General features: G+C 38.7%; 1 protein-coding gene and 1 pseudogene across 12 annotated transcripts in view; one reads left to right on the top strand and one right to left on the bottom strand.

Moving 5' to 3' along the window:
- Nucleotides 1-15,945, top strand: part of LOC142827427 (E3 SUMO-protein ligase ZBED1-like) — a 54,881-nt pseudogene extending 38,936 nt beyond the window's left edge.
- The window catches only part of PARD3 (par-3 family cell polarity regulator), a 683,059-nt gene that overhangs the window by 509,521 nt on the left and 156,310 nt on the right, over nt 1-17,228 (bottom strand). The gene's annotated exons all lie outside the window — the stretch shown is intronic.

Genomic DNA, 17,228 nt, shown 5'->3' on the forward strand with positions numbered 1-17,228 from the left:
GGAAGGGCAGTTTGTGTTGAGAAAACTTATCATCTGTGCATGAACACCACACAGGTATTATGTCTGTTTAATATTTGTATCAAATTTAAAGGTTTATTTTTTTTCCTCAATATAAAGGATTCCCATGTACTACAACTGAATCTGACCTGTATTATTTTGACTTGCACTGTGTTTGCATTACAATTTTTATTTTCTTTTTTCCCCTGAATAGGATTACTGATTAAATCTTCCCTCCTTTCTAAAGCAAAACAGTGATTTGTCTGCAACCAACAGATTAACCATCTATTGTACAAAAAAAACCTAGTAAGAAATATCTACCTAAAGACAGATGATATTGACAAAACGAAACTTTCTCAGCCCTTAACAAAACATCATTAGAGCTGAATTGGTTTTTCCTCTTCTTCAATTCAGAGCTCGAAAGCCTTACTTTGCAAAGTTTAAGAGGGGATGCAACTACAGTAGAAGCTTCGAGTAATGAACACTTCAGGAAAAGAGTAAATCATAATTCGAAATGTTCATAGCTCTAAAAGAAATTTTATGATTATTTCAAAGGTTTACAACTGAACACTGACTAAATACAGCTTTGAACTTCACTATGCAGAAGAATAATGCTGCTTTTAACCATTTTAGTTTAAATGAAATAAGCACAGAAACTATTTCCTTACCTGGTCATATATATTTTAAACTTTGTTTTAGTTGTTAATAGTTTACATTTAAACACAGTACTGTACAGTATTTGCTACATGTGTATGTCTGTCTGTCTGTCTGTCTCTCTGCTGGTGACTGTATTTCTGGTTCCAAATCAAGAGTCTGGCTGACAAATCATTTCATATCTCTGGTATTTGTTAACTTTAAAGTTCTACTGTCACTTCACTGACAGAGCCACACAAGTACCCAGATATCAGCTTCTTCAGGATAGGTCCAACAAACAAAGTAACAAAACACCACTAGTCATCACTTACAGCCTCCAACTTAAACCCTTCTAGTGCATCATTAACAATCTACAGCCTAGCCTGGAAAATGATCCCTCACTCTCACAGGTCTTGGGAGACAGGACAATCCTCATCTACACGCACCTAACGTCTCTCTACTTTCATTGGCAGTTGGGCACCTAATTATCATATGTGGCTTCAAAGCCTCTACTCCTCCCATGAAACTCACTTTTGCTATCCTTAATAGAGATGAGAATAGGTCACCAGGTCACCAGTGATACTTACCAGGTAACGGTTAACCATTACTGGGGAGCATCCCACCATGGGCAGAGGGCTACTCTAAGCCCTGTGGCATCCAGATCCCAGCCAGCACAGGCTGGGACCCAGCAGCCCAGCACAGGATTGGAAGCAGCTAGGTTGGAGCAGCCCCCACCTGCCCCTACTTAATCAAACTTAACGTTTACCCAATTAACTAATTAAAAGGGATTTTACTCTGACATGCATGTCAACCATGAAACTACTCTGCATACAATGTGTTTTAAAACAGGCGTGGTACCCTGTGGGGTTGCGTGCTCCTGGTGGAAGAGGAGACTTTACGTGCTCCCCTGTCCCCAGGTCTCAATTGGCCTGGGAGTGGCAGGGCAGGCACAGACCAGACCCAGTGGCTTGGCAGACCAGATAAGGCCTGAAGAGGCTATCTTCCCCAATGCTGTCCTAACCCATGATATTCTCACTCACACACACACAGAAGTAACTCCCACCCTCAATTTTCTACGAAAACAGGAAGATAAACTAAAACAGCAACCCATGAGCTTTTCTTGGCATTACCATGAAGCAAACAATGTGATTCACATAAGACACGCATTTTCTCTTTTCTTTGTCCATCATTTACTTCTACCTCTCACTCCCTTCATATTTTCTCTTTCTTGTGGCCAAGTTTCCTTTCACACCCAACTTCACTTTCAAGCTGCCAGTGCAGTATTCATCCTTTCCTCCTTCCAGGCGTTCTATTGTTTTATGTTTGCACTGTAGGAAAGACAGAGCTGAGTCACCATTTGTCAACCCTGAACTAGTATTACCGTGCCAATGTCCACACCCAAGCATCCTGTGCTACTGTAAGTCTCCAGCTGCAGGCACTCTAAGTAAATATTTGAACAATAGGGTTGCTAATAACACTTGACCTTCTCTGACCTCATCTAGCACATCATTACACAGAAACTCAGGCTCAGATTGTTTAAAATTGCTGCCATTAAGACAACTTCCACAGAGGATTTAATTATGACAAACACCATTTTGTTCTTCTCCAATACTGTGGGTCTGATCTTTTAAAATTCCATATTTAAGGGCTCATTTTAGGTTACATGTCTTCAAAATATTTCCCTTAATTATGGGTTCCTTGACCTATTTTCTACATAATAGAAGGGTTGGATGCATAGACTTTAATCAATATTGATTTCTTTTCAAGACCTCAGAACTGGAAGGTTGCCTGGAATAAAAAGGTATAGGATTTCTATGAAAAGTCTGGTACATCTCCCATCTTCCTCACTTCTCAGAAATTTAAATGAAGGCATGTGAAGTGTGTTAACCACATTCATTCTGACTGGAGGACTCTTCAGGTTTTCGTGCATGACTTTTCTGTGACCTTACTTTGTTCCTCCCATTATGTCAGGACTCTACCTGTTGCATCTATGGGCTAGACTGGAAGCATTTCACACTAAGGGTATGTCTACACCCTTCTTTGTCTACGGCCTTTTTTCTGAAAAAACTTCACTTACGTCCACACTGCAATCGTGTTCTTTCGGAAAAAATAGAAAGAACAAAGGGTTTTTTTCCGACATTGGTAAACCTTTTTGTATGAGGAAAAAGCCTTTTTCCAAAAGAGCTGTTTTGGAAAAAGGTGTGTGTTGACAGGGAAGAGGGAGTTCTTTCAAAAGAAAAGGAAAGAGGAAATAGCTCAGGTGCCCGAGTAGTCACTCCGTCCATAGTAATCACAGCTTAAATGTGAGATAGCATGAGTCCATTCAGTGTGGATGCTATCTTTCAAAAAAGCAGAAGCACTTTTTCGATGTACTTTGGCAGTGTGAACGCTCTCTTTCAGAAGCCGGTTTTTTGGACCATCTCTTCCGGAAAAGCTTCTTCCAAAAGTAGCCTGCAGTCAAGATGTAGCCTAAGTTATGTTTTAATAAATATGGTGTGCTTTTGTTATTACTTTGATCTGCTTGCCACGTATACGGCACCTGTTAACACAATAAAAACCATAAATTTTTCTATCAGCCACACTAAAGTACATCCTCTCCTTGGTCTCATATTCATTCAAAAGCAATTTTAAAATCTGGTATATTATGCAGTATATTTTGGAATTTATAAATACATAATATGTTAGTAAATGTGATTTGTCAAATTCTAACAAAGTAAATTGCAGATCGTCTCTAAAAGAGCAGTCAGTCATTCGTAACAGAGATCAAGTTGCTTTGAAGAAGACACTATCCAATCACACTGACGATGTCTAAAGAAGATACAAGTATCTTTGGTAGCCAAAATATGTTCATGCCACAAAGAGCAAAAAAAAATAATCAAGAAGCTATACAATGACAATTTGAATTAAACATTATGGTCTATTTTAGTTTAAAAAAAATCTTACATGCATTGTTACCAACACATGTCACACGACTATTATTTTTGAGGGATTGGCACTGCATTTGGCACTCTGCACCTAGCCCACTTAACACATCTATTAATTCTACAGTAGTAAAATCCATCAATATCAAAAGGAAATCCTGAGGTTTCTGCCATCTTTGAAAATAAACTGAAATGTTTAAACTGTCTTTCCCATACTCCATAATGGCAGATCTACGTAGCATATCTAGTGGAATCAAACTGCACAGAAAATCATCTTAAGAATTGGGTAACAGAATTTTGATTGTACTATACCTTCTTAAAAAAGACATCTAGCAATAAGGGAAATGAGCCCTTTGGGAGCAAGTGGAATTGCTTGCTAAGTAGAAGGGATTAAGAAGTAGTAGCTCAAGCTTAAAAAGAAATGCTTATTAATATTACACATATATATCAAGTCTATTCTAGATTTTAAATTTTTAAACCTCAGGAAGAGGCAGAATTCAAATACGCTTGCCTCTGAAGAGATAGCAGGAGAATCTTTGGGTCTGTCCCTAGAAAAATAAATAGCAAATAATATTGCAATGGTAGTGCCTATTAAAAGAAAATAAGAACATGACCTAGGTAGATGGGGAAATACAGCAACATAAATTCAAAATATTGCTTAGGGAGCAAGGTGGTGAACATAGCTACATCAATGGTAATAGAATAGATTTGTACAGTCTAAAGTATAATAAAACCTTTGATTTAATGCATAACTGAGATATGCAAATGATTGTTAGTTTCTCATAGGACTAGACACATAACCAAAAAACCATATTGAACATCAAAATATGAAGTGAGACCATTAGTGTTAAATGAAAAATATTTGAAAATCTACATTTTTATTAAGGTAATCCACAAAACTATAGATTTTCAAGCCTGTAATATTAAACTGGAAGAAAGTATATAGAGACAGATTTTTTCATGTCAAAAAAAGTTAAACCCCTCTGAAGATAGTAGTCTATGAATTAAAGCAGTTTCCCAGTAGAAGCCAGGAAAGCAAGATTTCATAGGAGATCTTTACGTAAATAATAGTACAGTTCAGTAGTAATGTACTATGAAATTTGGGGCAACGTGTCCAATAGAATTTCGATAATGATGACATGAACACCTGACCTGTTCTAAATTTGTTTTGAATAAAGATACAAAAAATCAAATTGGAAACAAAACAAATACATAAAGACAACTGGGTAACTGGTATCAGGTGCTTTTGAGTGAGAAGAAACCTTGGTATTGCCTGTTAGATGACAACCCAGGTGGCTCATTGTCTTCAAAAATAAGCATACTGCCAAGGAAATGAAGAGATATTACTGGAAATCCCAGGAAGCATTTACTATTTGGAAACATATGCAAGCTGTAAGTCAGTTACTTTTTGTACTTTTCATTATCAATCAATAAAAACAATCACATTAATTAGGAGCTCTTGCATAAGAGCTACACTGTTGGGTTTTTTTCAGAAGAAGGTATGCAAATTGCACTCGCATTTGCATATCTTCTTCTGATGCCTTTTCCAGAAGGCCTTTGCAATATTTGGCCAGTCTATATGGGGTCAAATGTCAGGGGGAAAAAACCTCATTCGGAATCCCCTTATTCCTCGTAAAACAAGGTGTACTGGAGCTTCTGAAAGAGAGTTTTTTTCCTGACATTTGGCACTGTGTAGACAGGTCTAATATTGGAAAACCCTCTTCCGGAAAAAGAATCAGAAGAAGATATGCAAATACGAGCACAATTTGCATACCTTCTTCCAAAAAAACCCCCAACAGTGTAGCTGTACTTCCAGTGTAAAGCCTAGTGCTATGAGTTTCTGGTTCCTAATGACTAGGACCATGATTCAACCAAAGCATTTGATAAATGCTCAATCTTCAATACAAATCCTCCCAAAGAATCAATGGGATTACACAACGCAGTTGAAGTTAACCACATGCTGTAATGTATTGCAGGAGCCTGCATGGGGGGGGAGGAAGACATTCCTGCCAAAAGGTAGATTGGTGGCTCACGCAGCTTCCCTCCTGTATCTGCCACATCCAGCTTCTGGAAAAAGTACTATTCTCCCATCTCACAGAGGCAAAGGTGAAAGTAAGGGGATGCACAACAAAGCACAGCTCCAGCAAGAATTGACTGAGCTGCAGCAAAATCCAGCAGGGAGCTATTTCAATAGCTGCAGAGACCCTTGGTTGCAATAGGACAGTACCTGTAAGAAATTTAAGCTACTTTCACCCCTGCACAGATGCCTGCCGGCGGAAGGGTAGGAGGAAGGGCAAGGGGGGATACCAGAGGCTGAAACCATGCTAGCAGCAGAGGCAGCAACTAAAGACTTCCCCCTTCTCCTTCATCCAGGTTGCCATGTGAGATCTGTCTTCTCCAAGTCACACAGAGAGATAGGGAGCTGATACTGACTGAAACCTGCTGCAATGCTTTGTGATGAAATGATGCCAGACTACTTACTGCTGGCTTGACAGGGGAAGGTGTCCTACTGCGGAGGACAGATTAAGGCAGATCTCCCCAGAAACCCTGTGAGAAGGATCAAAGAGTTCCTATTTGCACCTTTATTTGGCCAGACCGGGAGTACTGTAGGCTGCCTCCTGAAGTTCAAGAACTTCAACTTTCTCAGTGCTGGGTCTACACCACCATAAATTCAACCATGCAAAGTTGAATTTGGCGTTACACCCTGTGAAAAGCAGGAGTACCAAAATTGATTTCAGTGGCCCTTAAACTCAATGGAACAGCCTTGCTAATGTGGACTGACTGTTTAGAATAATCAACCTTATGCATCTAAATTCCATCTAAACTCCTCATATAGAACAGGCCTAAGAGGGATGTAGAATTCACTGTGTCTCAGTGAAAGCAGGCAGCAGGAATGCTCTCCCTCTAACGTCCACTGCTGTATAAGACGTGGGAGTTTTATGTGCTTTCAAATTCTAAATAATCATAGTAAATTGTGGGTGCTTAACAGAGTCCAGCCACTCCAGGCTTTCCAATTGCCAGTTTTAACAATTAGGTACACTATTTGTACCTGTGAATGACAGGTCCTGAATGACTGGAATTTACAAATACACAGATATATTTTAGATATTCTTGGTTGAGAAACTGGATGCAGTAGTAATTTTCTGAGTTGGGCAAATGAGACAGAGGTTTACTGGCTAAACTCAGCACGCGCAGACTACTTACCAGATATTGTGTGAATTTATGTTTAATAAAACTGTTGCTTCATTTCTGACAAAAAATGCATTTCTATCCCTAAGTGCATCCTGCCCTCCATAAGCTGCAGCTGGAATGATTATAGCCACCCCAGGGGGTAAATATCCTCAAGTCTGATGACAGAACTCTGCTTGATTGATTACTTTCTGCCAAGAGCATCCCATTCCTCAAAAAACAGAGTAGTTTAGAGGGAAACAGTACCAAGGTGCTAGTAGGTTACTGTGCTACTAGCCACAATGCAACACTTCAGAGACCAGGAAAGGGAGGAGGGGGAAAACAGGTGCACTTCAAAGTCAAACACAAAAGTAATTTTTTTGGTTATTCTGACAATCTGAATGAAACTTATACAACATCTCTAGAGTGAGAAGACACTTCCGCATAATCTGGATTTTTAAAACTTTTTGGCAGTGACAGAAAAAGTACAAACCTACATAACAGCCATCTTAATCTGATATTTTTAAGATCTGAGAACAGTCTTTTCTGGGCAGGATCAAAACTTTAATCACAGTCTACCTTTTAATGTTGCAGTACGCAAGGGTTTTAAGAAGATCTTTTTGATGTCCCATAAAACATAAGTAAACTTCATTGGCCTGATTTCCAGAGCTGCTGGGCTTCCATAGCTCTCCATGACTTCAACTGATGCTGAGCACTAAAGGGACATATACCCTACATTTCCAAAGAAATGCCTTATTTCATCAATGAGAAAATTTACGTATCCTTGCTGCATTCAGTCTTTCTGCAAGGTGGATTCACATATCACCTATCAAACCTGAGGGTCATCATCTCTTATACATGTTGTTTCAATATACGGTAATACCATCTGTTTGGGGGAGGGATTGAAAGAAAACGCTGGATTTAAAATATATAATTTTAATTTATTCTATTAATCAGTAAGAAATTTGCTGAAATCTTGTGTTTAATATTAATAACAAAATCTGCACAAACACCTTAACATTAAGTCATCTGTTGTTAACTCACCCACACCTGTATTTCACTTCCGTTAACAATTACATCTTTTAAAAAGCAATTCACGTTAAAAAAACAACCTACTTTCTCTGCTCACCCACGAGAAGCAGAGCTGATACAGTCTCCGCCAAGTGCAGAAGACAGTTCTATTCCTGATATGATAGCTTTTTCAACACTGATAATATCTGGCTGCAAGTATTTGATACACTTCTGACACTAACATGGCTCCCTCCCCTCCAACGTGATGCAAGATCACTATGCTGATCTCTCTAATATCCTAGCAAACTCCAGGAATGGAGCACACCTGTAATGGAGTACAGAAGTAAAATGAACTTTGTGTGGTTATATAGAAATCTTCTGAGCCACTGCCTGGTACACTCCCCTGATAATATTGACATTTATACTACACAAGTCGAGACACCCAAGGTAATGACCATCTAACAGGAATTGTTGCTGGACCAAAACCACATCAGCATCAGTGTCACTTTTGACTCCATTTGGCAGAAATGGTGACAAAACTATTTATTTTAAAGCTTTTATATTTTCCTGCTTGCACACAGCTAATATATTATGAATGCTTGCCATTATATTTGTAATATAATTTACATTGAAAAAGTATATAGGCTAGAAATGGGGTGATTCTTCCTTTAAAACCCCATACAAAACCCACATACTAAGCAGCTCAATACTCCCACAAAAGTACCCAAACAAGCCTTTCCATTTCCTGTATTTGGGAAGGACACAAAACATTTTAAGTGTGTTCATAGTCACATAAATATATCTTCTATATAAAGATAGGAAGGGTTTTATTTAACCATGTCAAAGAAGCTTCAAGGGGTAGCAGAGTTAGTCTGTACAGGGGGTAGCCAAGTTAGTCTGTTGGTTAAAAACCAACAAATGGTCTGGTAGCACTTTATAGACTAACAAAACATGTAAATGGTATCATGAGCTTTCGTGGTAACAGCCCACTTCTTCAGATGACCAGAGTTTTGAGTTTAGGATGTGCTAAAGAAATAGTCACAAACTGCCAATGCATTTTAGAGACAACTGAAATGATTTCCCAAACTTAACATTCTCCTCAGTAGTAGAAGTCCAAATAAAATGAGGTGACAAAAACCAGTATGTTATGTATTGTGGTTTTTTGTTATTCTTATTTGAAGAGGTTTAGGGGGCGGGGGGAGAACCAACAGTATAAGCAATGCTTTGTTGTAGACCACTCATCTCCTATCTGTTGTGTTTTCATAAATCTAATCCTCCTTAAGTTTTCAGGCTTTTAAAGAAAAAAAGCTTTAGTGCCTCACGAAATAGACAGATGTACAAAGGTTATTTATATTGCAACACAACCCTAAAATAAAGTAAGCTTTTATGGCCTGAAATATGAGCTTTTAACATCTGTGCAGTTAAAATGTATAAGTGAACTTCCTAATGACTGTAGGTAATCAAACTCTTTTCAAAAGTACTATCTATCGTAAATACATATTAGTGGTACAATGTTAAAATAATTATATTTTTATTTAATTACAACCCACTCTACATGACAGTTCATGTAGCCTGGTTCACAATTAATCATCATTAGTGAAACCTGCAGTGTAGTACTGTTCAGAGTAATCAGGGTGATTATACAAAGTATGATCTTTATGTTTCTGTTTTGTCTCCACTGTGATTATTAGAACCCTATCCATTTTGTGGCCAAGAAGAAAGTTTAAACAATACAGCAACATGTGAAAGAGCTAACCTGAACAAGTCTGTTTTTATTATCCGGGGGGGGGGGGGGGGGGGGGGGGGATAAATTATTTGTATATTTCAGGGTGTTTTGGTTGTTTGTTTTCTGGGTGTATTTTCTTTAAGTGATGAGCTCATAGACAAACTGAGGTATTTTGGAATAAAAAAAATCTTAATTCAAGTGAGCAAAATTATAGACATTTCTAGTTAACTAATAAAAGTGTATTAAACAGCACACAAAATAACTCTTGGAATTTGACGCAGAGCCTACACAAAGGAGCACACAATTTTAAAATAGAAAGCAATTCAGACACAAAATTGCATGGTTCTCCTTAGAGCATAAGAAGTTCTTTTTAGTCTAACAATGGATTTTATTTAGATGGTAAATATTCCTAACATCCTAATATTGTCAGCAACATCCTGGATGCTCAGGAAGAAAAAAGAGACTAATCAAATATGATGTCGAATGATGGCTCTTACCAAACTAATGTGGCATTTTAAAAATGGTTGATTTAAATAAGGTCACAGATGCCCTATAAATATATGAGCTGAGAGAATCAGTATTATATTCAATTCACAGATGCAGGAAGTCCTAAACTCGCATCATTAAGGTGGCACACTGCCTATTTTAAGACTCTTTTTTCAGTTGCTTATAACCTAATTAAGCTTTAACTGTTAAGGTTCAAATTTGCCAAATCTGTTGTCTCATTCAAACTCAATTGTTTGGAAAAGTTTAGCCAAAACAGCTCAATGTTTACAAAAACAGGGCTAAGGAAAAACACATTGTTTTGACCACGTTAAAAATTCCCTTTCTTTTACATGTTCTCATGTTCCTATCCCATGGAGCAGACACTTAAAATTTAGCAGTCAGTATGTTTTTGTGTCAGTGTGTAACTTGCTATTCTCAAGAAAATAAACGTGCATTTGGCTAAGTCACCTACTTTTGAAAATTTGCAGTTTACCCATGCTCAATAGAGAGTAGCAACCAGTGCCAGCGTGATTATCCTATGATCTGGAGAAAGGGGTAAGCAGTGAGGTGGCAAAGTTTGCGGATGATACCAAACTGTTTAGCATAGTCAAGACAGAAGCAGACTGTGAGGGACTCCAAAAAGATCTCACCAAACTGAGTGATTGGGCAACAAAATGGCAAATGAAATTTAATGTGGATAAGTGTAAAGTAATGCACATTGGGAAAAATAATCCCAACTATACATACAGTATGACGGGGGCTAATTTGGCTACGACAAATCAGGAAAGAGATCTTGGAGTTATCGTGGATAGTTCTCTGAAAACTTCCACACAGTGTGCAGTGGCGGTCAAAAAGGCAAATAGGATGCTAGGAATTATTAAGAAAGGGATAGAAAATAACACCCAGAATATCTTACTGCCCCTGTATAAAAATATGGTACGCCCACATCTTGAATACTGTGTACAGATGTGGTCTCCTCACCTCAAAAAAGATATTTTGGCCTTAGAGAGGGTTCAGAAAAGGGCAACTAAAATGATTAGGGGTTTGGAACGGGTCCCCTATGAAGAGAAATAAAAGCGACTGGGACTTTTCAGTTTAGAAAAAAGGAGAATGAGGGGGGATATGATAGAGGTATATAAAATTATTAGTGGTGTGGAGAGGGCTGATAAAGAAAAGTTATTTATTAGTTCCCATAATAGAAGAACTAGAGGACACCAAATGAAATTAATGGGTAGCAGGTTTAAAACTAATAAAAGAAAGTTCTTCTTCACACAGCGTGTAGTCAACCTGTGGAACTCCCTGCCAGAGGAGGCTGTGAAGGCTAGGACTATAACAGAGTTTAAAGAGAAGCTAGATAATTTCATGGAGGTTAGGTCTATAAAAGGCTAGTAGCCAGGGGATAGAAATGGTGTTCCTGGCCTCTGTTTTTCAGAGGCTGGAAAAGGATAGCAGGAGACAAATCACTTGATCATTGTCTTCGGTCCAGCCTCTCTGGGGCACCTGGTGTTGGCCACTGTCGGCAGACAGACTACTAGGCTAGATGGACCTTTGGTCTGACCCAGTACAGCCATTCTTATGTTCTAGTTCAAATGGGGTGACCACTGGAAGCAAGCCACACACTGGCTGGAGTCCTATAGGCAACCACCTTTTACATTATACAATCTTGATTTAACCCTACAGCATACTGTGCAATGACGGAGGCAGGAGTCTTGTGGAAAAATGTGCAATAACCTAATTTAAAACAGAATAATCATAACACTTATGTATGGGGGGACTGCCATTCCCTAACTTAAATGTTTGACAAAACAAACTTCAAGTTCTTTTAACATAGTGTTTTTATTTTTATTGTATGTATATAAACAAACACACACACAGTCCACCCACAGGATTACAGCACATGCATGGTTTCCACCAAGCATGTATGAAGGAGACAAGCTAATATTGGTATCACAGCCAGAGACTGATGTGGGAGAAGTCTTAAGTTTTTTTTAAAAAAGTATCTTATTCTGGCATTACCTTAAATTTAATATGGGCAGAACGGCTGCTAATCCCAAGTGGTTTTCAAAGTACATGAGCTCCACTTTGTACTTGTCAAGATGTTTTATACTGATTTTTACAAGTTGCAAAATAAACTATATGTACTCTAGATATTTTAATCTATAGTTTCCCATGCATGTTTTGTATCATTAAAAAGATAAAATAAAACAATGAAACACCCTATTCTTTCTCAAGTTATACTGAGCATGAAGGAATATGAACACATCTGACATCCTGCCCTTCTATGAACTTTGAGAACTGCCACAGTAGCCAATGGGGAATTTTTGGATTTATGATATAGACAGGGGGTCAACAAGAACCATTAACCATGTAATAGAAACAAGTATTTGAGTGGCTATAGAATGAAAGCTAATGGACTTTCTGGTTAATCAATGGGTGCCATTAGCAAAGCCTGAAAAAAAAATCTGCAACATTACAATTAAGCAGTAGCCAGCAATTGCCATCGTGTGAATAAATGCCATAAAGAAGAAGGAAAATAAATAGGAATTCTTTAAAAAAAAAAAAAATCACAACAGAACACAACTATCCTACGGATGTTCTGTAATGCTACAAGTCCCCAATAGTGGAATTACTGAAGGCCTCACTGTATATCTTTGCTAGCAATTGAAGACTCTTTGAGAAAGTAGTGCAGTGGTGTCACTGCTAGTGATGTACAACCAATGCCTCATACTCCTTGTCATGTAGCAGGTCCTTTTGACCACGGCCTCGCTTGTATTGCCTATACTGCCACACTAAAGCCCCTCACAAGAAAAACACAGGCCACTGAGGCGGATCCAGAGACAGAGCTTGAAGTCCCTCGGGTGCTCAGCACAGTTCTCAGTAAACGGAACTTAACTTGGCAAGCACCCGGGCCAAAAAGATAAGAGTAGGGACACAAGCTGTCCCATACACTAAGTTAATGAGCACTAAAAAAACAGGACAAGATAGAGAATAAGAGAAATGAGCTGTCATATACATCAGTTAACAAGCACCTGGAGCAGGGAAACAAAAAACATAGCTAGCTTTCACGTGTGCCAGTCATGTCTGCATCAGGTACTGACCACAATGCCCTGAGGTAGACATCATGTCACAAGGAAGGAACCCTAATGTGGTACCGGATATCAAATAACCCTAATATGGTACCAGATGTCAAAATTAAAGTATAAAGCACCCTGCGCCCTAAGCTCGAGGAGGTTCCGTATCAAGATAGTAGGCACATATCGTCCAGCCTGGCTGAGGGGTTGATCACCCAAGGCCGCCTCCCACCCACCGAATCATGAAAGGGTACAAATCCGGAGCATGCTACGCGTTGTTTTGTGTCTGTTCATCGTAATTGTTAGTATTGCTAACAATTAGTATTGTGAGTATTGCTTACTATATCGTTAGTTAGTATTGTGAGTATTGCTTACTATATTGTATTAACCATTTCATATTTAGAGGTTAAGTATACGTAGATTAATGACTAACTCCACCAGCTGTTCAAAGATAACCATAGAAGGATTGGCTACAGAAGGAGTTTTTATTATTGCTGTATTGGTTTTATTTGTTATATTCTTTTTTTGCATGCTGCGCTAAGATGAATCAGAGACAGTGATTTAATATAATCAAATTGTAGATAATAAAGTTTGTAATTAGTTAAGTGCATTTAAGTCTCAGGCTTTCCTCTTTCACAGCCCCAGTCCCTTGCCACAAACACCACTCCTATACAATCTTCGAACCTCTGGTTTATCACGCCTATGTCAACTTTTTCCAATATTTTATCAGATTTGTGTATACATTCCCTGAACTTCATTTTCATCAACACTTGTCTAGTCATTCTGGGTCATTAGTCTTGTTTCACCATCAAACTTACTTAATCAGCATTACATCATTAATTATAGCTCTCTCAGTATATACAGGGTGAATGGGTGGATGGGTAGATAGACACACGCAGTCTAACAGAAAAACCATAGCTCATTCATTATAAAAAACATACTTCAGCAAAGCACACCTTATACACACTATCTTCTAAGAGCTTTTCCCCTCATTTTATCACCCAACTAATTCCTCACACATTAAAATCTCATATTGTATATATTGTAGGGATGTCAATTAACACACGTTAACACCCGCGATTAACGCAGGGCAGAATTAACATTTTAAAAACCAAGCAGCAAAAAAACAAAAAAAGACCTCAAGACATGGTCCTAGCACCAGCACAGAAGTAAACAAGAAATAAAGATCCTGACATACATATCTGTCCCTCTCCCTGGTGACCGTATTTTTTTAAAAATAAAACAGCCGGGAGGGGGGGGGGAGCTTGCCCAAGCTGTCTCCCCCTTTGCAGAGTTCACCCAAGCCACCGTCTCTTTGCCTCCCAGGTCTGGGACTGACCCTCCCTCCACATCTGATTCTGGAATTGAGTCCCCGCTCCCGAACTCTGCACTGGCCTTGGTGCAGTCTACCCCCCGCCCAACCCAGGGGCTGATCCCCATCCCTGAGCCCTGTGCTACCTGCAGGTGGGGGCTAAACCCCCCCCTCAAATACTGCACTGCCCATGGCACAGTCTACCCCCTTCCAGCCCTGTTCCGCCCATAGTGGGGGCTAAGATAAAAAGGATTCTTTTGAATAGGACACAAATATATTGATTATACAGAATAATTTATTGTATTATTCCAGAGATTGACACAGTTCTGCTGTGTTCTCATGTTTTCAAGTCTGCAGTACCACCTACAAGGTAAGCAGGCTTTTGCCTCCTGATTTTGCACTACAGATAACCCATCACCAGCAAACCTGTCCAGCCAGCCACGACAGAGTACGATTACAGAGTTTCAGGGTTGCTACAAGCCCATGGATCAAACAAAATACAGCATTTTAACCAATGCTATTGTCAAGTGGATAGCTAGGGACTGCAGACCACTCAATATTGTCAATGACAGAGGGCTATATTATTAAAGATATATTATTAAAATATCATCTTCCAATCAGTCATACACCTTGCCCTCCAGAGGAACCATTGCATCATGAATAAATGACCTATACAACAATGAGAAGACTACAAAGTTGGAGCTTCTGAGAAATGCACTGGCTGTTGCTTTGACTGGTGATCACTGGTCATCCTTGAGCAATCATAGCTGTCTTGGTGTCACAGCACACCTGATTGATGCTGCATAGACACTACAGTCATTTGCTCTAACAGTAACTCATACTGAGGAGAGACAGAGTGTTTCATGGATCTTGCGAAAGAATGGAATATTCAAGATCTTGCGAAAGAATGAAATATTCAAGAAAAGGCATCAACAATTAATACTGATAGTGCACATAACATGGTAGCAGCAGTCAGTCGCTTGCCTTTTGAACACATGACATGCGTTGCTCACAGTCTGCAGCGATCCACATACTGTAGCACTCAGTGATCATGGTATTGAAAACATGCAGGTAAAATGTAGAAAACTTATGGGTCATTTCAAACACAGGCCAGCTAACAGTACAGAGTTAGGAATACAACAATCTGCAAATGGACCGAAACAAGAACCTCTGGTACAAGATATTTCAATCAGATGGAATTTCACATTGGCTATGATTCAGCGCCTGCTTCGCAATAAAGCCGCTATCATATCCACATTAGCTCTTCAAAAGCACCATCTATCAGTGCCAACAAATAAGGAGTTTGAAAAACTGCAAAACCTAGAAACATTACTTGAGCCCTGCAGGTTTGTGACTGAATTCCTTGGGGAGATGGGGGACTATGCTTCCTGCTCCATAGTTGTACCCACATCCTGCCATAAGTTCCAAGTTATGGCAGGCTCTGATGGAGACCCAGAATATGTAGTTAGATTTAATAACACTTTCACAACAGATTTTACAATCCACAAAGAAGATACTAATATGAGGTTTCTAAAAAAAGCTACAGCACAAAAAATACAAAACCTCATATTGTATTTATTTCAGGGCTGTCAACTGACACGCATTAACGCCTGCGATTAATCCAAGGCAGAATTAACGTGTTTAAAAAATTAACACACGTTAATTGCTCGTTTCCCGCCCCCGGTTTAAGAATCTGAAGTGCCTTGCAAAATCTGACAGGAATGAGGTGTGGAACATTTTGTCAGAAATCTTAGAAGAGCAATCCTCTGATACAGAATTTAGAGAAATCAAACCACTCAAAAAAAAATCAACCTTCTCCTGGTGGCATCTGATTCAGATGTAAAAAATGAACACGCTTTGATCCACACTGTTTTGGATCGTTATCGAGCAGAACCCATCATCAGCATGGACTCATGTCAACTGGAATGGTGGTAGAAGCATGAAGGGGCATACGAATCTTTAGTGAATCTGGCACACAAACAACTTGCTACGCTGGCTACAACAGGGCCATGCGAATGCCTGTTTTCACACAGGTGACTTTGTAAACAAGAAGCACATAGCATTATCTCCCACAAAAGTAAACAAGCTTGTTTGTCGTAGTGATTGGCTGAAAAGTAAGAAGGACTGGGTAGACTAGTGGGGTCTAGAGTTCTAAATTGTTTTATTGTTAAATGAAGTTATTCTTGTTTACATAATTCTGCATTTGTAAGTTCATCTTTAATGATGGAATTTGGACTACAATACTTCAGTGAGGTGAACTGAAGTTTTATTTTTACAGTGTAAATGTTTTGTAATAAAAAATCAATATAAAGTGAGCACTATATGCTTTGTATTCTATGTTGTAATTGAAATCAATATATTTGAAGATGTAGGAAACATCCAAAAATATTTAAAGATAGTATTCTTATTATTGTTTAACAGAGTGATTAATCATGCGATTATTCGCAATTAATTTTTGTAACCGCTTGACAGCCCTAATTAATTGATGTCAATTGCATAATATCAGAGCAGTTTTGCCCTATTCAGTAAGCCATCCTGCACACTTATTGTGCAATAGCAGCAGCAGCAACAGAACCTTGAATAAAAAGAGGGAGATTAGGATGAAGCAAACTGATGATCCTTCCATGAGTGCAGAAGACTGGACTTGATGACTTCTTGAGTTTCCTTCCATTTCTATTATTCTATGAATATTATATTGTATTAAGAACCCTGAAAATTTCAAACACTACACCCAGGCAAGCATATTGCTACAATACATCATATCACACAATGTGGCTTAGACATGTCTCTGCAAACTTCAATGACCTCTATAGAAAACTAAAATATATTTCTCTTCCATCACATAAGCTACATTTTCTCAACTCTTACGGCTCTCATTGCTCTATCCCACCAGTGCAGCCTGC

The sequence above is a fragment of the Pelodiscus sinensis genome, chromosome 2, assembly GCF_052426305.1.
Source record: "Pelodiscus sinensis isolate ZL-2025 chromosome 2, ASM5242630v1, whole genome shotgun sequence".
In the NCBI taxonomy this organism is placed as follows: domain Eukaryota; kingdom Metazoa; phylum Chordata; order Testudines; family Trionychidae; genus Pelodiscus; species Pelodiscus sinensis.